Genomic DNA, 24,282 nt, shown 5'->3' on the forward strand with positions numbered 1-24,282 from the left:
AAACAGAAAACAGAACCAAATCATCAAAGAACTCTTGTACTCTTGCTAGCACAAATGGATTAACTTTGCCTCGTCATGGCCAGGAAATGTTCATTGAATAAACTGTGCAAGGACATGGAGGCTTGTCCTGTGAGGACAGAGTAAATAGAGAATATTCTATTTAAATATAAAGCACATCATCTGGGTTAGTGAAGGCTATACACATTTAAAGGATGTGGATGATCATTACTGATATTCCTATGAAATCTTAGAACTAAAACACTCCCTTTACAGTTTACTGAGTGTGTGTTCTGTGTATACATATATATGTAGATGTTCAATGTGTGTATATAGGCTGATGGTTACTTGAAAACCACACAGAGCAAGTAGAAGAGGAGCTGCTTCATCAAACTGGTAGTACCTTTGAGGAACTTGCTGGCATAGAGGTGACCACAGAAAATGACAGTGTTAGTCGCTCAGTTGCGTCTGACTCCTTGAAACTCCATGGACTGTAGCCCAGCAAGTTCCTCTATCCATGGGATTCTCCAGGCAAGAATAGTGGAGTGGGCAGCCATTCCCTTCGCCAGCAGATCTTCCCTACTCAGGGATCAAACCCGGGTCTCCTGCATGGCAGGCAAATTCTTTATTGTTTAAGCCACCAGGGAAGCACAACCATAGAAAAAGACTCAAAACTGAGCTCCAGAAAGTAATTTGCATAAATTATTGCAGGCAGAAGTTTGCTTGGATGGTACAAATGAAGTTTGCTGGGAAATGGGCAGGAAAGAGATGTTGTTGTAACCATAGCAACATCTGTTGATCGACATTGTGAATTTCACTCAAAGAAACACAGTTTAAGAGATGCATATTCTGACTTAAATTGAATCTCTTATTTTCCCTACAAATATTTCAAACTTGAAAATTTGTCTCAATAGATAACATTTTCATATGACTTATAAATTTTTTAAGGCTAAAGGTGTAGAGGGAACATCTCTCTTCTGTATCTGTCCCCAGTTGCAACATGGGTACAGATATGCATGTACACACACTTGTATCCTCCCCACAAAACCACAACACAGTCTGCAGGCCTTGCATCTTGCTTATTTTCCCTTGAAAATCGTTCTGTACATGTGCATGAAGAATTCCCTTGCTCTTTTGTAAAACTGTATAATATTCCATTCTATAGACACAGAACAATGCATTCAATAAGACCCCAGTGATGAATACTAGGTTATGCCTAACTTTTAATACAAATAATGCTGCAACAAATAAATGATCCTATGTGAGGAAACCCATAGGGTAAAATTTTCCTAAAAGAAAATTTGCAGAGTCAAAAAATATGTACATTTGTAGTAAATAGTAGTAAATAATAAATAGTAGATAAATGGTCCCAGATTGCCTTCCAGTACAGTATAATTATTTATATCAATGAAATAGATAGCATTTCTTGTGTTTCTATTTTACCATCCCCTCTAACACTAAATCCTGACAGAGCCCTGCAACTAGACTCTGGATATTTGACCACATCATTAGCATATCCTGTGAACTCGTGATGGGAGGTGTCGTTTGCCTTGACCTTGTTTGAGAAGACTTTCAACAGAGAGCCAGCTTGTGTGTGGTGCTTGAGAAAAGTTATTTGATGTTGATAAGAATGATAAATGGCATTTTAATTTACCAAAACAGCAAATCAAGTTTCAGAAATCTAGATTCTCACTTAAAATAATACTCCATAACAACAGTTTCTCTGGCTATCCTTTTCCTGGGCAGCTAACATAAATACTTTCCATACATCAGTTGTGTTTAAATAGTATTCAGTTGGCATTTGTTATGTATTTTTATAACCCTCTGTTTGCACTGGTTCCTGAGTAAGGAAAGCAGATTTGCATTTGATAAAATATTTCATCCTCTATTTCCTCTGTGCTTTCTGATACACGAAATGCATTCATAAAACCCAAATTGTCTGTTAAAAATAAGAATGGCTAGGGTCCCCCAAAAGTGATGTATCACTATCACACGGGTAGTCAGTACACCCCATGCTGTTATTCCAGCAGCCACAGACACCAAGATAATCTCACACGAGATGGTTTCTGACATATAGGGCAATCCACGGAAGTCTCCAAGTGAAATTTTACATCAGATCCTAGTAACACAGAATCATGACAATGGTTTATCTGAGATCTCATGACTCAAGGCTGGGCTGCAGGGAAGGTAGTTATGCATTCAACGCTTTCCTTTCTGAAAGCTCGCCTTGTCAGAGTCAATGCTGGGCAAATGATCAACATGCATATAACTTCATAAAACAAACAACATGTCAAAATTGAGACAAATCTAAAATGAGAGCACTTACATGTGGGGAAATAAAACACAGGTATCTAATGTAAACAACCACTGGAAAAAAAACAAAATCAAAATGAATGAATTTAGTTTAGAATTTTTAGCCATCATTCAGTCCAGGACACAAGCAGTCAGATCTCCTGCCACGGTAGGGCCAGTTGGTGGAGATTTCTTTCTATGACTCCTTCAAAGAGTGAAAACTGAATGAGAGAGATAAGCTAAATAGGACTCAGAATATCTGTGACTGAAGCAGAGCAGAAGAGAGGTCAGAAGAGGTATAGATAGGAGAGAAGTCATGATGGGAAAGAAGCAAAAAGAGATAGGAAATGCAGTTCTCGGGAAGAAAAAGGAAAAGATGCTAAGGAAATACCTTAGGCTGGAGGATAGAAGGGAGACCATAGAGAAAGTAAGAGTTTACATTTTAAAAGGTTTTTTATAAAAGGGAAGCAGTCTATATATACCTGCACATAAATTAAATCATAAATTCCACAGAATTACATGACTAGAAGATTCAAGAGATTAAAAGAAGAGAACTGAAGCTTTGTAGACCTGTTAGCTTAAAAAATACCCTCATAACTGTTCTTTTTTTCCCCTCAATTAGATGAAATTGAAGGACTTCCCTCGTGGTCCAGTGGTTAGTACTTCACCTTCCAATGCAGGTGGTCCAGGTTTTATCCCTGGTCGGAGATCCAAGATCCCACATGCCTAGCAACCAAAGAAACAAAGCATAAAACAGAAGCAAACTTGTAACAAATTCAATAAAGGCTTTTAAAATGGTCCACGTCAAAACAAATTCTAAAAAATTAAAAAAAAAATGAAATCAAGGAAGTGACTTGTAAAATACAGCTTATTGTTTGTAACTATTCTGATGATGCAGCTAGGATGACTTCAGTTAATTGTAACAAGTCAAAAGTGGACGGTTGTTAGTTTTCAATCATCTTGCTATGACCCAGAGAATGTGATCTATTCCAGCAACACGGGGCTGTCAGTCAGGGTCCTGGGAGGAAGTAGATAGGGCAAAACACACAGTGCAAGCTGAATGAAGACATTTGCAAACCCATGGGAGGACCAAAGCAAGAAACCAGGCAGAGTGAAGAGTCTGGGGCTGGTCACAGCAGGGAGACAGTCCCGCAACCAGTCCTTAGGGGCAAGGTTGGGGCAGACCCATCTGAATCACGCAAGAGAATTTATGACCTCCAGAGAGAAAACTGCTGCCATCAAATTCAGCCCAGCAGAAGGCAGAAGAGGACCAATGACCCAAGGCACCATCTTCCCTCCCTCTGATCTCTTCCCAGCTTCTTCCTCTGGAGGAAGCAAGTGGAACCAAAGGGCCAGGGAGCCATGAGTACAAGCCCATAAATGTTACTTCCCCGAGGTGAAAAGCAGGGTAGAGAAGTGGAGAGGGACTGCACAGCCTCATGCCCAGCTCCTAGCACCAGGGATAATAAAATTTTGGAGAAATATGTTGAAAGTCAAAGTTACTTGTCCTAGAATCATTTGCATTGTTTATAGAAGGAGTCAAACTCCCTAAGAGCAACTTAGACAGTGGAGTTATCTGCATTCACCCTTTGTCCCAGGAGACCCCCTATGTAATAGGATTATTTCTTTGAGCCCATTGTTCCCAGTAAGCCAAGAAGAGGACAGTGCCGGTACTGACTCCCTACCTGCCATGGAGCTCTTGGTTCTGTTCTGCTCTGTGATTCCAAGTTAAACCTTCAAGCCATTGTGTAAATTTTGTCAACATTTCCCCACAGGGAGAGAGAGAGAGAGAATGGGGATTAGTAGACACAAATCTACTGGGCTTCCCTGGTGGCTCAGTGGTAAAGAATCTGCCTGAAATGCAGGAGACGCAGGTTCAATCCCGGGTTTGGGAAAATCTCCTGGAGAAGGAAAAGGCAACCCACTCCAGTATTCTTGCCTGGGGAATCCCACGGACAGAGGAGCCTCGTGGGCTACAGTCTATGAAGTCCCTAATAGTTGGACTCGATTAAACGCGCACACGCAATTACAGGTGTACGCTTTGAAGTGCTAACATTGAAAACTCAAACTTAACAAATAACAACCAAAAGGGGCTGATCTTCAAGAAGGGACAAGGAAAGGTAAAACTCATCCATTTGAATGGTGATCAGAGGAGGGAGCAACTCAATGGGGTTTGTGGTGCCAGGTCAGGTTCTACAGAGAAAGTAAGACTTGGGTTGAAAGAGTGAAGGTATTGATTCTGGAGGTACTCACAGCCTTACAGTTAGTAAATGAGCTATCAATAGAAAAATCTGCTAGTCCCTGACCCTCATTTTCCACGAGTGTCATCTTATCATATCTCCAATTTTATCTCTTCTAGAATCTAGCACAGTGCTTGACACACAGTAGTCTTTTAACAAAGAACTTCTCTATGAATTCTTCTCTGCTTCTCTTCACTATGATATCTGTGTAAGTCAAATATCACTTCATTGCCAAATTAATTCCTTAGAGGGAAAGCATTAACTAGCGAAAGAACTGAGAGTATAGACATTATTTTTTTAAAAAACTAAAGTACAGGTGATTTGCAGTGTTGTGTTAGTTTCAGATGTACAGCAAAGTGATTCAATTATACATACACACACTCACACACACACGTATATATACATGTATACTTTTTGTATTCTTTTTTGTTACAGGTTAATATAAGATATTAAATATAGTTCCCCATACCATATAGTAGATCCTGACAATAGGAAATAAAACCACAAGAATGACTTGATTATGTTGGAATTTTATTTAAATAAAAATTCTAAGTCCTGAGTAATTAAGTAGTTTTGTTTGAATGTTCTGTCGGTTTTTTTGGTTGCTTGTTTTGTTTCCTTTTTTTTTACGAGAGAAGGCTACATCACACCTTCACAGACAAGGATTCCAGACACTGAATCCTCCAGAACTGAACAGGATGTCCTGAAGGTACTTAAATAACAAAGAAGAAAATAGGAGTCAGAGAAACCAGAGAGGTTTTGGGGAGCAAGTGTGACCTGATTTTGGTAGGGGATTAGGAAGGATTGAGATAATTAGAAAGCATTTTAGAAAGACTATTCAGCAAGAGGAGGTCTGCAAAGAAGCTTGTGGGAGGGAGTGAAGGCTGAGGCTGGGGCCAGGGAGTCCCATACGTGACTGTACAATTGGGTAATTTTCCTCATGAACTCATGACACGATTTGTCACATGACTCCAGAATTCTGATAGGTAATGCATCTTCATCTGCATTTCCCTACATGTCTGTTGAATAAATGAACAAATACATGAATGGTCATTGCCCACTTCAAACTAGTCGTTGTACAGTAGCCTGTATATATTTGATACACAATATACATTATATGTAAATAAATATTTGTATATAAATATTTTTAAATATTATATTTATATTGTGTTATATTTATAACATTTATAATATAAATATATAAATATTTATTTATGTATGCTGCTGCTGCTAAGTCACTTCAGTCATGTCCAACTCTGTGCAACCCCATAGACGGCAGCCCACGAGGCTCCCCCATCCCTGGGATTCTCCAGGCAAGAACATTGGAGTGGGTTGCCATTTCCTTCTCCAATGCATGAAAGTGAAAAGTGAAAGTGAAGACGCTCAGTCGTATCGTTGTGTATAGATATATATAAATTTATATATGCTACATATCAAATATCAAATATATATCAAATATGTATCAATTTGGGCTTCCCTGGTGGCTCCGGAAGTAAAGAATCTGCCTACAATGTGGGACACCTGGGTTCAATCCCTGGGTTGAAAAGATCCCCGGTAGGAAGGCATGGCAATCCACTCCAGTATTCTTCTGGAGAATCCCCGTGGACAGAGAAGCCTGGTGGGCTACAGTCCATGGGGTCACAAAGAATCCAACATGACTGAGCAACTAAGCACAATGTATCAACTTAGTTGTAAGGTAATCTGTATATGTTTGATTCATAATATAAAATATTTGTATATAATATATATAAAATATATATCAAACATAAAATATATATCAATTTAGTTACAGTATACATATATATTTGACACACGCATACATGTCAAAATAGATATATGTTCCAAATATACAACTGTTGCATTATGCATTCTAAAATCTTTTTTCTGTTGCCATAGCCCTTCAGATATTCTCAGCCATAAGTCATGTCTTTCAGCTTTTGAGGATAGATTGGAAATTTGTAAAATGTTCAAGTCATTCATAATCAAATGTAATAAAGAGCAGATAAGCTGGATAATCTATATTTAAATCATTAAAGGCAACACTAATAAAATGAGACAGGGGTCCTCATGTGGTTTGAACATGACAGAAATGTGTGGCGTTAAAGACAGTCCTCAGGGAGAGGGGCCAAGAAAGATGAGGAGGAGCTGCCTGGCCTCAGTTGTAAAATCTTGGCCATAATGGTAACCCCTCCCATCTGACAATCTCTCAACTATGGAGACTTCCCTTGTCTCGACTGCTCTGCATTTAAAACTCACGTAATCAAAACAGCAAACACAAAATCTGGACCAGAAAAATATGTCCCAATTGAATTCTACTTAGAAGATACAATGGAGGGACTCTTGTAAATACCTACTTTTAGATGTGCAAAATAAATCTTCAAGTTAAATAGTTGGGTTCCTCACCTACATATTAGATATTTTCAGCTGGAAGAACTTTCAGTATAAAGTTTTCCATCTTCCCCTTACAGTTCGTACTATTTTAAGGTCCGTGGTAATTCATTCTTGTGTGGTTAAATGTCATTCTCATTGGAAGGTGTCTATGTTTTTAATTTCACCTTCTTTCCTGGACGTGGGACTAGGGTATTAAAAAACAATGACTACTTTGTTCAAGTATTTTTAAAATTTATTTTTCAGCCATTTAGAAAATACAATATTTTTTATTAATGTCTGTTTGAGACAGGCAGTTGCATATGAGTCTGTTATTTTTCCATTTTTCCGTGAATTTGAAGTATTTGACAATTATAAATAAAATTATTAGATATAATGCATTAAAATACATGTAAAACTCTTACAAAAAGAGCATGGACAACTTTTGCAAAAAAGAGAAAAGGGTACTAATGAATCTTTTCATCATGACTAATACTTTAGGAAGTCAATTATAAGACCTATCCACAGAAAAAGATAAATATACAACCTATCTGTTATGTTGATTCACCTGGTCACAAAATTCTCAACCATTTATTTGCAGGTACAAATAAAACTAAATCTGGCCCATGTGAAGTATAAACAGAAAAGTTTTAACCCATATTTCTGGATTCTTTTTCCCCTTGAAGATCCATCTATGTAAATTAATGCTGCTTGAGTAAAACAATATCCAAATTCACCAAATAATACAAACATCTCTTAGATATTAAGAAGCTGCATTCAGAGGGCAGTTGAACCTGTCTAGATCCTTTCATGAGAAAACTGATTTCCTTATTTACCCACGCCAATATTTTTTTTAAGTCATTTGTCATTTACATAACACTGAGCAACCAGTACTGGGAATGTCCAAAACAACAAAAAAGCCTCTATAACAATTTTTGACACAGGGGACTTCATGGAGAAGCCCATATATTCATCAGCGGCAGATTCATGGCACTTTCTGTTTAGATGGCCATTTCCTCGTGGAGTCATGATGTTTTATTTGGCTAGTAACTACCGCAGGAACAGGAGAGCGGTTGTATTCATGAAGCCAACTATTGGAAGGAATTTCCTTGCTTATTTTTTTCCTCTGTGTGTGTGTGTTTGTGCTTGTACATGTGTGTGTTTTTCTTCAAGATCTTGGGTGCAAAAGCCACCTTATTTATTCTTGAGAAATTTGAAAACACGTCAGTTACCTAGCTTATATTTATGATTCTTCTGTAGTCATTTTTCTAACATTGTTTTACTTTAAATTTAACAGATATATTTTAAACTCTTTGATTAACTGTTCTTACTGCATCAAATTTGTATTAATATTGCTATTTTTAGCCTAAGCCTTTTTCGAAGACAAAAATGGAAGGTGGGGAAAAGGAAACCTAACCATCACTAACAATGAAGTTTCATTTCCTAAGAAGCACTAGGTTATAGTCAGTCCTAAGAGAGAACTGTGGTGTTGGAAAAGATTCTTGAGAGTCCCTTGGACTGCAAGGAGATCAAACCAGTCAATCCTAAAGGAAATCAATCCTGAATATTCATTGGAAGGACTAATGCTGAAGCTGAAGCTCCAATACTTTGGCCACCTGATGTGAAGAGCCGACTCACTAGAAAAGACCCTAATGCTGGGAAAGATTGAAGGCAGGAGGAGAAGGGGACGACAGAGGATGAGATGGTTGGATGGCATCACCGACTCAATGCATATGAGTTTGAGCAGGCTCCAGGAGATGGTGAAGGACAGGGAAGCTTGGCATGCTGCCGTCCATAGCGTCACAAAGAGTCGGACAGGACTGAGCAGCTGAACAACAAGAACAAAGAACTATTTTCACATTTAGTATCTTTTGTTGGTCACCTCAGCAGTCATAATATAAAGTTGATGTTTTACTGATAGTCTGCCCTTAATAGGTCTATCTTGCAAACAAACATTAAATTCTGGCCTTTGAAATCACTTTTTCTGTCACTGACTTTTACACTCCTATCTCTTAAGCTATATTTAATTAAATCTATAGAAGAGAAAATGATTGTAATAAAAGCAAACAATTTGCTTTTTTGATATTTGATTCATTTTTATCCTCTCTTTCAAGAGAGAGGCAATATTTGGAATTGTCAGGCATATAAAACCATCTCATGATTTGGGTCTCTTTTAAGTGTATGGAGAGATTAGCATGATTTGATTTATTTTGACAAGGGATGGTAAAAGTTTTTTTAAGAACAACAGTCTGCCAGGAATGTTTTAAGAGTCTTTAGTGCTACTAATCGGAGAAGGCAATGGCACCCCACTCCAGTACTCTTGCCTGGAAAATCCCATGGACGGAGGAGCCTGGTGGGCTGCCGTCTATGGGGTCGCACAGAGTCGGACACGACTGAAGCGACTTAGCAGCAGCGGCGGCAGTGCTACTAGTAAAATAAACCATGTCAGGTGTTTCTTGGGACTGAAAGATGACCTTCAATCCCTTTTCTTATTGTTTATCCTGATGTTTTTGAATAATCCTTAAGATAATTGAGACGTTATTAACACTGCTATTTAAATACAGTAAACAAGAGTCACATTCGAATTGAAAAGCTGGCTTGACAGAGTCACAAGGCAAAAAGGGACCTTGGTTTGCTTTTAATCCAAGTCACAGAGCATTTAAACTCTGCCAGAATAGTTTAACCTCGTTCCTGAAGACTTAATGCTGGGAAAGTTTGAGGGCAGGAGGAGAAGAAGGCGGCAGAGGATGAGATGGTTGGATGGTTTCATTTGCTCAATGGACATGAGTTTGAGTAAACTCTGGGAGATAATGAAGCACAGGGAAGCCTGGCGTGCTGCAGGCCATGAGGTCATAAAGAGTCAGACATGACTTAGTGACTGAACAACAACAAAATATCGCTAGGAAATAAAATTATTTGGTTTTCAAAAAAAACCTACTCGAATGTGCTATACCTTTCCTCAAAGAGACAAGATGTCCAAATGAAACTTTAATTTATAAGTTGAATGTTCCTCAGTGACAATCTCATTTATAACATTCTGAGGTCTGTGTAGACAGCTGGATATGGCAGTTACACACCTGGCTTGCTGGGGTTCAGTTCTCTGAGTAAATACCCCTTTCATCACTGAGGTCAAAGTCATGCAGCATTTCCAGGTCTGCTGTGTTATTCTCAGTTGTGTTTGACTCGTTGCTGACCATGGACTGTAGCCCACCAGTCTCCTCTGTCCATGGGATTTCCCAGGCAAGAGTGCTGGAATGGGTTGCCATTTCCTCCTCCAGGGTATCTTCATGACCCAGAGATCAAACCCACATCCCCTGTGTTTCCTGCATTGCAGGCGATTTGTGTACCCACTGAGCCACCTGGGAAGCCTTTCCAAGCCTGATAGACTTATGAACGCTGGGCAGTGGTAGGGAAATAGGCAGACAGATCACTCACAAGTTATCCACATGAATTACCAACCCAGAAAGGGTGCCATTCATTTGAAAATCCATTTTTTACTTTGAGATACAATCATCATATTATCATGGGCAATGATGAGGCTCTTGCATTTTTCACAGGAAAAATCACAGGTTAAGACTTCTCCTTCCAATGCAGAGAGTGCAGATTCGATGCCTGGTCAGGGAACTAAGATCCCACATGCCTCATGGCCAGAAAACCAAAACTAAACAAAAAACACAGAAGCATTATTGTAACAAGTTCAATAAACTTTTAAAAAATGGCCCACTTCAAAGAAATAAAATACAAAATTTAAAAAAGAAAAAGCAAAGATTGAAAGCTCAGGCATATGAAAGCTGAGGCTTATGATGACATGCCATTGAGTCTGATATTTTAAAACCTGCATTATACCTGTCAAATTAGTTGACATGGTCCCTAAATACAATTTCCTATAGGAAGTGACTAAGAATTCTGATACCAAAAATCCATACTGATTCTTTAGAATCATTCAAGGTCTGTACTGTCCCCTCTCAAAAATATTAGAAGTACTTTGTGTCTTGCATATTGCATGTGTGCTTGGTTGTGTTTGACGCTTTGTGATCCCATGGACTGTAGCTGGCCAGGCTCTTCTGTCCAAGGAATTTTCCAAGCAAAAATACTGGAGTGGGTTGCCATTTCCTTATCTAGGAAAAGTACTTTAGTAATAATTAAAGCTATACAGCAAATAACCATATGAGAAGTTCAGTTCAGTTGCTCAGTCGTGTCCGACTCTTTGCAACCCCATGGAACGCAGCACGCCAGGCCTCCCTGTCCATCACCAACTCCCAGAGTCCACCCAAACTCATGTCCATTGAGTCGTGATGCCATCCAACCTTCTCATCCTCTGTTGTCCCCTTCTCCTCCTGCCCTCAATCTTTCCCAGCATCAGGGTCTTTTCAGATGAGTCGGCTCTTTGCATCAGGTGGCCAAAGTATTGGAGTTTCAGCTTCAACATCAGTCCTTCCAATGAACACTCAAGATTGATCTCCTTTAGGATGGACTGGTTGGATCTCCTTGCTGTCCAAGGGACTCTCAAGAGTCTACTCCAACACTACAGTTCAAAGCACCAGTTCTTCGGTGCTCAGCTGTCTTTATGGTCCAACTCTCACATCTATACATGACTACTGGAAAAACCATAGCCTTGACTAGACGGACCTTTGTTGGCAAAGTAATGTCTCTGTTTTTTAATATGCTGTCTAGGTTGGTCATAACTTTCCTTCCAAGGAGTAAGCATCTTTTAATTTCATGGCTGCAGTCACCATCTGCAGTGATTTTGGAACCCCATAAAATAAAGTCAGCCACTCTTTCCACTGTTTCCCTTTCTATTTGCCACGAAGTGATTGGACTGGATGCCATGATCTTCGTTTTCTGCATGTTGAATTTTAAGCCAACTTTTCACTCTCCACTTTCACTATCATCAAAAGGATGAAAAGTTACTCAATATCATATGTTATTAGAGAGTTACAAATTAAAACACTAATGAGATACCCTTATATTCATCACAGTGTCTAAAATCTACTGACAACTTCAAATACTGACACAATTGAAGCAATGGGAACTCTCATTCATCATGAATGGGAATTCAAAATGGTACAGAAGCCCCTTTGGAAGACAGCTTGGCTGTTTCTTATGAAAATAAACATGTGTTTACCATGTGATCCAGGAATGTGCTCACTGCAGTCTACCCAAAGGAACTGAAAACTCCATGCACATGAAAACCTGCACACATATCTATTGCAGCTTTATTCATAAATGGAGCAACCAAGATGTCCTTCAGTAGGTGAATGGATAAACGTATATCCATACCATGGAATATTAATTAGTGCTAAAAAGAAATGAGCTATGAAGCCATAAAAAGAAATGGAGGAACCACAAAAGCCAATCTAAAAAACCTACATCCTATATGATTCCAACTGGATGACATTCTAGAAAAGATCAAAGCGTGGAAAGAGTAAGTAGATCAGTGGTAGCCAAGGGGTGAGGGGGAGGGAGGGATGCATGGGTGGGGGGGCACAGTGAAGCTATTTTAGGGCAATGAAACTGTTGTGTATTATACTATAACAGTGGCTACATGTCATTACACATTTATCAAAACCTGTAGATCAGTATAACACAAAAAATAAGCCCTAATGCAATCTACAGATTTTAACCAGTAATAGTATATTAATACTGGCTCATCAATTGTAACAACTGTGTCACACCAATGCAAAATGATAATAACGGATGCTGAGGGAAGATAGAAGGTTAAGGGAACTCTGTATCTTCCACTCATTTTTTCCTGTAATCATGGAACTACTCTGAAATAACGAAGCTTATTCATTAAAACTGGTAAAGTACATATTGAAGAAAATGAAAAAAATATTGCAAAATATCTCTGAACCAGTTATTTACAAGACAAAAATTGTCTACTGGATTTTAATAATGTGTCCACATTTTCCTTACTGGAGTTGAAGGATTTTTTGAACGGGCACTCAGGGGGCCCAGTGGTAAAGAATCTACCCACCAATTCAAGAGAAACAAGAGATGCAGTTTGGATCCCTGGGTCGGGAAGATCCCCTAGAGTAGGAAATGGCAACTCACTCCAGTATTCTTGCCTGGAGAATCCCATGGACAGAGAAATCTGTTGGGCTATAGGCTACAGGGTTGCAAAGAGCACGATTGAGCAACTAAGTGCAACACAGCACAACATCCTTCACAAATATATGTCAACTGAAAAGAATGACTCGGCGTCTCCTTAACGATAAATTTCTGGAAAGATCGGCCAACCCAGCTTCTCAAGAGAGTCAGTCTTCCCCATGAACTGTGTATTTCCTGGCCAACAAAAATAATTAATTCTACATTACTAAAGCTTAACATTTCAGTAGTGAACATTCCAATCTAAGGTGGTGAAGAAATTACTAAATAAGTAATAGTGTTAGGATGCATAGGTTCATTACTCATTTTTAAAATATAAGTTCTACCCATTAAAAGTTCTTTATACAAATAAAGGAAGATGGAAAATTATATAAAACTTGAGAAATGTGGGTTCCTTCCACCATGATACCTGCACAGACTATCCAGAAATTATATGCATTGGGGAACATTGATATAATTTTGATCCATTGAGGTCTGACCTTCTAATGAGGGGCAAAAACAAACCATTAGAAACTTTGAGCTGTGTTAGAAGCATTTTGTGTCAAATGTGTCTACATACCTATTGAAAACATTTTAGAGCAATAATTTTCTGGACATGGCAGTTGCTGAAGTGGCAGGAAGTCATCTGATTTTCTACACTCACCAGAAAAATTCAAAGATTTCTGGCAGAAGATTGCAACTAATTCTTCTTAAAGGAGTTAACCAAATAGAGTAAATTTTAGAAACCTGTGAGAGTACAGTGGTTCATTGTGAGCATTCTTTTGCCTATTTCATTGTTTTATTCATTTCACAAATGTGTGGTAAAAGTGTTCCTCGCTCAGTCATGTCTGACTCTTTGAGACCCTATGGACTGTAGCCCACCAGCCTCCTCTGTCCATGGGGTTTCCCAGTCAAGAATACTGCAGTGGGTGAGCCATTCCCTTCCCAGGGGATCTTACTGACCCAGGAATTGAACCTGTGTCTCCTAATTGAAGGCAGATTCTTTACCATCTGAGCTACCAGGGAAGCCTAGTAGTAGGTGCCAGGTACTGTTCTAGAAAATTGCTATACATTTGTGAAGAAATACGAATCTGCATTTTTTATCTTAATTCTAGTTCCTGAAGTTTTGTGCTAGAGCAGTTTAGGGTGGAATTAAACCCAGTATATATGCTTTAGCCACCTGATTCAAAGACCCAACTCATTGGAAAAGACCTGGCTGCTTGGAAAGATTGAAAGCAAAAGGAGAAGGGGGAAGTAGAGGATGAGATCGTTAGAAATCATCACTGGTTCAATGGATATGAGTTTGAGTAAACTCCTGGGGGCAACGGTGGACAGGGGAGCCTGGCATGCTGCAGTCCATGGGGTCACAAAGAGTCGGACACGACCGAGCAACTGAGCAACAAATATATATATATATATATATATATATATATATATATATAAGTTCAATTTAGTTCAGTCACTCAGTGGTGTCCGACTCTTTGAGACCCCATGGACTGCAGCATGCCAGGCCTCCCTGTCCGTCACCATCTCCCAGAGTTTACTCAAACTCACATCCATTGAGTCGGTGATGCCATCCAGCCATCTCATCCTCTGTCATCCCCTTCTCCGCCTGCCCCCAATCCCTCCCAGCATCAGAATCTTTTCCAATGAGTCAACTCTTCGCATGAGGTGGCCAAAGTACTAGAGTTTCAGCTTTAGCATCATTCCTTCCAAAGAGCACCCAGGACCGATCTCCTTTAGAATGGACTGGTTGGATCTCCTTGCAGTCCAAGGGACTCTCAAGAGTCTTCTCCAACACCACAGTTCAAAAGCATCAATTCTTTGGCAGTCAGCTTTCTTCACAGTCCAACTCTCTCATCCATACATGACCACTGGAAAAGCCATAGCCTTGACTAGACAGACCTTTGTTGGCAAAGTAATATATATATATATATATATATATATATATAATATATTTATATATTTATATATTTATATATTTATATATTTATATGTATATTTATATATTTAGACTCCATAAACAAGATCTAATTTTTAAGATATCCCTGCCTTTTGAGAAAATCCAACACAGAGTCTTCTGTGAAAGTCTAAGAACAAAAGGAAGAAAAAAGGAAGTAAAAAATTTTTAAAAGAGAAAGACTAAATCAGGATTCAACTAGAGGAATTGTGAATGTGCAAGAAACTTTATTTTTAAATATTTGTAACACTGGAAATGCATTCATGTATGGAGGGCCTACTCTATGTTAGGCAGTGTACTAGGTCTCAAGCATAAAATACTGAGCAAAAGATACATAGTCTCAACCCCCGAGGAGCTTGCAGTCTGCAATGGAAACAGGAGCTCATCACATGAAAACACCAATCTATCGTTAGGAATTGCAAAGCATATTATTAAAGATGTCAAGGGAGCTGCTCAGGAAAGATTTTCCTGCAGAAATGACATCTGGACTCAGTGCAGGAGACCTGGGTTGTATCTCTGGGTCAGGAAGATCTCCTGGAGAAAGGAATGACAACCCACCCCAGCATTCTTGCCTGGAGAATCCCATGCTTCATGAGGAGCCTGGCAGACTACAGTCCAGGGCGTTACAAAGAGTTGGACATGACTGAGCAACTAAAACTCACTTTCTCAGAAGAAGAGAAGTTGACACATTTTTTTAAATGCTTTCTGTTCGCATATTTTTGGTTGTACCAGGTGTTCATTGCTGCAAGCAGGGGCTACTCTCTAATCCCAGGGACGGGGAAGCCTGGTGGGCTGCCATCTCTGTGGTCGCACAGAGTCAGACACGACTGAAGCAACTTAGCAGCAGTAGCAGCAGCAGCTTCTTATTGAAGTGGCTTTTCTTTTTGGACTTCCCTGGTGGTCCAGGGGTGAGGAGTCCCCCTGCCAGTGCAGGGGCCATGGGTTCAATCCCTGGTCCGGGAAGATTTCACATGCAGCAGGGCTGCATGCACCACTAAACCCACGCACCACAACTACCAAGCCCCAGCTTAGAGCCCAGGCTCCGCAACAAGAAGTTGACACATTTTAATCAAAAGGAACCCTGACATAAAGTAACATATATTCCAGCAGAAGTGTAACGGGAGGGAATCCCCTGGATGCTCCATGGTTAAGACTCTGAACTCTCACTGCCAGGGGCCTGGGTTCAATCCCAGGTTGGGGAACTAAGATCCCACAATCTACATGATGTGGCCAAAAAAAAAGAAAAAAGTGTAATTGGAGTGCTAAAGTGAATGAGAGGAACGGGTGCAAAAGTAAAGCCTGTATTCAGGATACATCTTATAAATGAAAATATTTAATAGCTATGTAGCATGGACATGTGTGCATAAGCTGTCTTCTACATAAGATTTCATTTTTTATTTTCCTATTACCTGGAAAGTAGTGAACATTTCTGTTGACATTTCGCCCATGGATTTGGCATTTACCGTTCTATTGCAAAGTCGCTTCAGTCGTGTTCAACTCTTTGAAGCTTTATGGACTGTAACCTGCCAGGCTCCTCTGTCAGTTGGATTTTCCAGGCAAGAATATTGGAGTGGGTTGCCATTTCCTTCTCCAGGGAATCTTTCTGACCCAGGGATAGAACCGAGGTCTCTTACATCTCCTGCATTGGTGTGTATTCTCAGTCACTTCAATCATGTCCAACTGTGTGACCCTATGGATTGTAGCCTGCCAGGTCCCTCTGTTCATGGGATTCTCAAAGGCAAGAATACTGGAGTGGGTTGCCATGCCCTCCTCCCGGGGATCTTCCCAACCCAGGGGTTGAACCCGCAGCATCTCCTGAGTCTTCTGCATTGGCAGGCAGATTCTTTACCACTAGTGCCACCTGGGGCTTTTCCCTTGGTGATATCCAATTTTCTCACAAGAGGCTCACAATTCTAGATTGATATCAAAGAAATGTTGGTTGTCAGAACAAGCCATCTTGTCAAGGCATCTGCTTGCTGTTTGGGTGACAGTAGCAATGGCACCCCACTCCAGTACTCTTGCGTGGAAAAACCCCATGGATGGAGGAGCCTGGTAGGCTGCAGCCCATGGGGTCGATAAGAGTCGGGCATGACTGAGCGACTTCACTTTCACTTTTCACTTTCATGCATTGGAGAAGGAAATGGCAACCCACTCCAGTGTTCTTGCCTGGAGAATCCTAGGGATGGGGGAGCCTGGTGGGCTGCCGTCTATGGGGTCGCACAGAGTCGGACACGACTGAAGCGACTTAGCAGCAGCAGCAGCAGAATTGTCACTTTACTGATATTTAACAATTAAAATTTTAGTTCCAAAAAAGGTACAATGTGCACACGACAATCGTTTGGACACATATACTTGCACATAAAGAAAAATGGGAGATTACAGCTTGAGAAAGGGGCTGATCATTCTGGGTGGTTTTTGCTAGCATAAGGAAACTGATTCTGTCCCTATGGTGCCCTTCAAAGAGTTGGAGCAGAGAGCAGAATAGGAAATGAAGTGAGTTCAGTGACCCTCGCTGGCCTGAACCACAGGAGCCAGTAAACACAGGATTTCCACTCTATTCATAGCCTGCTTTGTGGTGGCCTTTTGCTATCTTTGTACAAACGAGACTTTCCCCCTAAAAAAACAATAAATATATTGATATGGACACATACAATGGCTTTCTTGTATACCACCACGTTATTTTGAATTATTGCCACAAGGATTGAGGAGCAGTGTACAGTTTTAAAAACAAATTTGAAATAGAGCGCAAGGAAGTCCTGTGATTTGGGGGAGGGGAGGTTATTAGTAATAAAACTGCACTTTCTTCACCTAGCTCTCCTTGAAGAATGATATAAAATGCAGCTTTCACCCAAGCCTGTAATTTTCAGTGTAATGGAGCTGCTCCTTTTGTCACATATCAGAAACAGTGCTCAAGGAAAGGGATTATGAGCACAGCCATATCGTGATGTCGTACAAGAGAGGCTAGCCCTTGTCACCTGGATTGGTTTTCATATCAGTCAGGAAAGTTCTTTACCAACACTGATAAAAGGTTTAAATGACATTTGTGTCCTTCCCTAAAATGATATGTGTATGAACATATTATAAACTGGACTATAAGCGTAGAAAATCACATCTAAGTACCAAAGTGCCAATGATCAAGCATCATATCCTTGTAAAGATTGTTTTGCTTTGTTTTTCTATAACCAGAGATTTCTAGATCTTCAAAAAGAACCCCAGGTTTTGTAGCCATTCCTCCTTAGGCAAAAATACATGCATAGTTTTATTCAGCTTTACTAGTATTGGACATGAGATTGACTTTCAAAAACTTTCCTTAGACATGAAGAAAAGAGCTCAAATTAAATTAGCATATGCAGATTAAAGAAAAGAAAGGGCTGAAGACCCAGGCATCACAAAACATTTGAGTAAATGAGCATGCAGTGTTCTGACTTTTTAAAAATTTTTACATTTTTAATTTCGTCTTCAAAAATGTAGTTCAAAGACTCAAGACTGAGCGCCAAGAAAATACTTCAAATAGAGCCTAGGATTCCTGATTCTGGCCATGACAGAGTAGCAAATATTGAAATAACCTCTCTTTATAACCAACCCTAACACTGGACAAAGTTTTTAAAACAACCATTTTCAGAATTGATGCTTTTAAACCGTGGTGCTGGAGAAGACTCTTGAGAGTCCCTTGGACTATGAGATCAAACCAGTCAATCATAAAGGAAATCAACCCTGAATATTCATTAGAAGGACTGATGCTGAAACTGAAGCTCCAGTACTTTGGTCACCTGATGTGAAGAGTCGATTTATTGGAAAAGACCCTGGTGCTGGGAAAGATGGAAGGCAGGAGGAGAGGGGGCAGCAGAGGATGAGATGGCTAGATGGCATCACTGACTTAATGGACATGAATTTGAACAAACTCCAGGAGATAGTGTAGAACAGAAGAGCCTCACTTGCTGAAGTTCATAGGGTCTCAAAGAGTTGGACCCAACTTAGTGACTGAACAGCAAAATGACAGCTTCTTACAAAATAAGATGTACTTTTATCATACAGTGCAACAGTAACACTCCTTGATATTTACCCAAATGAAGATTGAACTAAACCATGCCTGGATTCTTGACTCCTGAAAATTGTGAGATAACAAATGAGTGTTTTTGAAGCCACCGCATTTGTGGAGACTTACTGTACTGTGAGAGAGAACTAATAGAAAGTCAGACCTAAAGATTTACTGAAAGGTGCTATTTATATAAAGTTCTGGATCGGGCAACATGGATTATGGGGGAAGGTTAAGAACACTGGATGCCTCTGCTAGGGGAGGGAATTGACTGGGAGGAGCCCTAAGGGAACTTTTCAGGGTGATGGAGATTTTGAAACAATACACTTAAGATCTGTGTGTTTCGTAGTCTTAAATGCATCTCAAAAGTCAAACTTGTATTTCTCTGCACCTCGTTTCATCAATGCCACTGCTGTCTGGTATTACTCAACGCAGGCTCATCTGAAGCCCTCCAGCCTACCTCACCCAGATCATTTCTAGTCATTCATGTGAATACAGGTTGGCTGGTTTACCAAATCAGTTTTCGCATCAAGATTAGTTTTAATCTAAAACAAAATGTAGGCAGTGAGCTGTCTTTTAAGACCTCTGGAAGTTTATGTTTTACAAACCCTGCAACAGACGTCCCTGCTGGTGCAGCAGATAACTCTGAGCTCCCAGTGCAGGGGCTCAGGTTTGATCTCTGGTCAGGGAACTGGATCCTACATGCCACAACTAAGACTCAGCACAGCCAAGTAAATAAATAGTAAAAAATAAAAACCACACGAAAGATGAGTTGTGTGACCCCAAAACATGTTTTACAATCGTATACCAAAGTCAGTAAACTGCGGCCACGAAGTTGAAAGTGACCTGTTACCTATTTATAGCAATGTCATATACACATGATAAATATCACTGGGATAGTATATTGTGAAACACGTTCTCCTATAAGATGACTACTTCGAATATTGATTTAAAATAAGCATCTGAAATGTTTAGCATCCCTCTAGCCTTTCCATGCTGTGAACTTCTACAGAGGATTATGGCTAGCAGGAATAAAATCCTCTCTTATAACCAAATTGTCATTCTTGTTGTTTAGTTGCTAAGTCGTGTCTGACTCTGTGACACCAGTGGACTGTAGCCCTCCAGGCTCCTCTCTCTGTGGAATTTCTCAGGCAAGAATACTGAAGTGGGTTGCCATTTCCTTCTCCAGAGGATCTTCCCAACCCAAGGATTGAACCCGTGTCTCCTGTGCCTCCTGTATTGCAGGTGGATTCTTTACTGCTGAGCCACATTGGGAAGCCCTTATCAATTATCATCATAATATTGATTATTCTGTCTCCCACACTTACTAATGGTGTGAACTGGACAAATTATCTAGTCTTTAGAGACACACCTTCCGTCCCTAAGACAGGTATAACAATAGTACACATTTCAGTGTTGTCTTGAAAATTAAATGAAATGAAATAAAAATATAAGCACAGTAAAGTTGGCTTAAAGCTCAGCATTCAGAAAATGAAGATCATGGCCTCTGGTCCCATCACTTCATGGGAAATAGATGGGGAAACAGTGGAAACAGTGTCAGACTTTATTTTTCTGGGCTCCAAAATCACTGCAGATTGTGACTGCAGCCATGAAATTAAAAGACGCTTACTCCTTGGAAGGAAAGTTATGATCAACCTAGATAGCATATTGAAAAGCAGAGACATTACTTTGCCAACAAAGGTCCGTCTAGTCAAGGCTATGGTTTTTCCAGTGGTCATGTATGGATGAGAGAGTTGGACTGTGAAGAAAGCTGAGCGCTGAAGAATTGATGCTTTTGAACTGTGGTGTTGGAGAAGACTCTTGTGAGTCCCTTGGACTGCAAGGAGATCCAACCAGTCCATCCTAAAGGAGATCAGTCCTGGGTGTTCTTTGGAAGGAATGATGCTAAAGCTGAAACTCCAGTACTCTGGCCACCTCATGCGAAGAGTTGACTCATTGGAAAAGACTCTGATGCTGGGAGGGATTGGGGGCAGGAGGAAAAGGGGATGACAGAGGATGAGATGGCTGGATGGCGTCACCAACTCTATGGACGTGAGTTTGAATGAACTCTGGGAGTTGGTGATAGACAGGGAGGCCTGGCGTGCTGTGATTCATGGGGTCGCAAAGAGTCGGACACGACTGAGCGACTGAACTGAACTGAAGGTCCATAGGAAGCACTTAGTAATCAGAGTTCTTTTCTCTCTTCTGTCTCCTCCTCTCCTCCCCACCTCTACACCATTTCTATACTGATATGTAAATGTTCAAAATTATCAACTATTTGGATTCAAATATTTTGCCCTAAATATTGCCTTTTTATGTACATTTCATTCTTAACTATTAAATGAAATGCTAGGGGTAAAAAAAAAGAACATTCCTTTCTCGGCGGTTCAGTAACTAATTTCTAAGAGTTAATCCTTTACTTAAATGAGGAGGATTTCTCTTTTTCTCTGTTGAGAAGTCTTATTTTTTGACATCATAGCTGACATTCACATATGGCAGGACTTCGGCCTAGGAGTTTGGCCTGTGGAAAGTCACATTAAATTCCTTGACACAAAATTCTTATTTATAGGATCTATTATTTTGATAAGGACAAGTCTCATATGGGACAACATAATACTCAAGAAGGAATCCTGAGAGTGAATGCTTCGGAAGGGAATCAGTGCAGCTGTAATTCTGCAGAATAGCTGGTCAGAGTAGGAGTTCTTGAAAACAATGGGGTTATTTAAATTCCACCTTGAAAACTGAGTGACAGTTTGCCCTGGGAACTATTGTGTTTCAAATTCCGTCTCAGGACAGGCCCTGCCTTCCCACAGGCCACTGAAAAGCCTTTTATTTTGTCATCCTCTTCTTAAAGCTCCTTCAAAACCTTCCCAACAAACCAGGATTTTCTGCCATCAAAAACAAAAGCTATTTTTTTTTAAGAAAAAAAAAATTACCTCCTTCGAATTAAGCTTCATGACACTGAGAATTCTAACAAATTCTTGGCAGATTTCGGAAACTACACAATTTGAAAACTTAAAAAATTTGTCGTGTATCTAACGGTTTTCATTTCTTTTTCTTTGCCATTTGTACTGTCCAGTTATTCTACAGAAAAACTGGATAACAGTGTAAGAGTAAATGCAGCCATTTAATAAAATCAAGCACCTCAGAGTGAAACTTGATGGAGAATCTATGTTTAAGAACCACCCATTTAAACTGAATTTTCTAAATAATCATACAATTTTTAGAATAATTACATTTTGGGAGGTGCTCTCAGAAATTACCTCCCTAACAAACCACTAATTGTTTAGAAAGAGTATTGTATATAGTATGTAAACATAAATACACACACACACAAAGTCTGTAAGGCGCTACTTACTATTTTCATTAAAAACTGTTTTCATATTCAAGAGGTACAACTTCTGAGAACCAGGACCAGCTCTAAAATTAACATTAAGAACTTAAGAGTGATTGTATTTTGCAAATCAACCCAAAAATACTCTTTCCCAAAGTCACCTCCAAGAAGAAATGTGAAGCACACAGACCTTCAACAAGATTCTGGTTTACTGCCCAGACTGGAGGAGCCTCCTCACACACACAGTGAAAATACAAAAATAAAGACCAATTTGCTAAAAAGAAAATACGTATTTAAAGAAAGTGAACTAAAATAGGTATAAGTGAATATTTCTTGAACAGTTCCAAAAACAATATCTCAATCAGGAATTTTTAATTAAAGGCATTGTTATTTTTAAAATGTTCTGCCTTCTATGTTTTTATGTTGAAGTATAAATAAGTATACTTAAAGTATAGTTGATTTATTGAAATATAATTGATTTATGATATTAGTTTCAAGTGTACAGCATAGAGATTCAGAATTTTGATAGATTATACCACATTAAATATTATTATGAAATAATGTCTGAAATCCCCAGTGCTGAATAGTACATCCTTGTCCCTAATGCAGTTTATACGTAATTTGTATCTCGTAATCTATTAACCACTGTCTTGCCCCTCCCCCCTGCTCCCCCCTCCATGGGTAACCACTAGTTTGCTTTCTATATATGTAGAAGTCTGTTTCTGTTTTGCTATACACATTCATTTATCTTATTTTTCAGTTCAGTTCAGTTCAGTCACTCAGTCATGTTAGACTCTTTGCGACCTATAGACTGCAGCACACCAGGCTACCCCATCCATCACCAACTCCTGGAGCATATTCAAACTCATGGCCATCAAGTTGGTGACACCATCCAACCATCTCATCCTCTGTCACCCCCTTCTCCTCCAACCTTCAATATTTCCCAGCATCAGGGTCTTTCCCAGTGAGTCGGTGCTTCAAATCAAGTGGCCAAAGTATTGGAGTTTCAGCTTCAGCATCAGTCCTTCCAATGACTATTCAGGACTGATTTCCTTTAGGATAGACTAGTTGGATCTCCTTGCAGTCCAAGGGACTCTCAAGAGTCTCTCCAACACCACAGTTCAAAGCATCAATTCTTTGGTGCTCAGCTTTCTTTATAGTCCAACTCTGACATCCATATATGACTACTGGCAAAACCATAGCTTTGACTAGATGGACCTTTGTTGGCAAAGTAATGTCTCTGCTTTTTAATATGCTGTCTAGGTTGATCATGGGGATCTCAAGGCAAGAACACTGAAGTGATTTGCCATTCCCTTCTCCAGTGGACCACATTTTGTCAGACCTCTCCACCATGACCCATCTGTCTTGTGTGGTGCTACACCCATGGCTTAGTTTCATTGAGTTAGACAAGGCTGTGGTCCATGTGATTAGATTGGTTAGTTTTCTGTGATTGTGTTTTCAGTCTATCTGCCCTCTAATGCCCTCTCTCAGCACCTACAGTCTTACTGGGGTTCCTCTTATCGTGGACATGGGGTATCTCTTCACAGCTGCTGCAGCAAAGTGCAGCCACCGCTCACTGCTCCAGCACCGTGAGAAGCAAAGTAGAAAGGGAAAGATATACACATTTGAATACAGACTCCAAAGAATAGCAAGGAGAGATAAGAAAGCCTTCCTCAGTGATCAAAGCAAAGAAATAGAGGAAAGCAATAGAATGAGAAAGGCTAGAGATCTCTTCAAGAAAATTAGAAATACCAAGGGAAAATTTCGTGCAAACATGAGTACAGTAAAGGACAGAAATAGTATGGACCTCATAGAAGCAGAAGATATTAAGAAGAGGTGGCAAGAATACACAGAAGAACTGTACAAAAAAGATCTTCATGACCCAGATGATTATGATGGTGTGATCACTCACCTGGAGCCAGACATCCTGGAGTGTGAAGTCAAGTGGGCCTTAGGAAGCATCATGATG

Source organism: Bos javanicus, chromosome 11, assembly GCF_032452875.1.
Source record: "Bos javanicus breed banteng chromosome 11, ARS-OSU_banteng_1.0, whole genome shotgun sequence".
Classification (NCBI taxonomy): domain Eukaryota; kingdom Metazoa; phylum Chordata; class Mammalia; order Artiodactyla; family Bovidae; genus Bos; species Bos javanicus.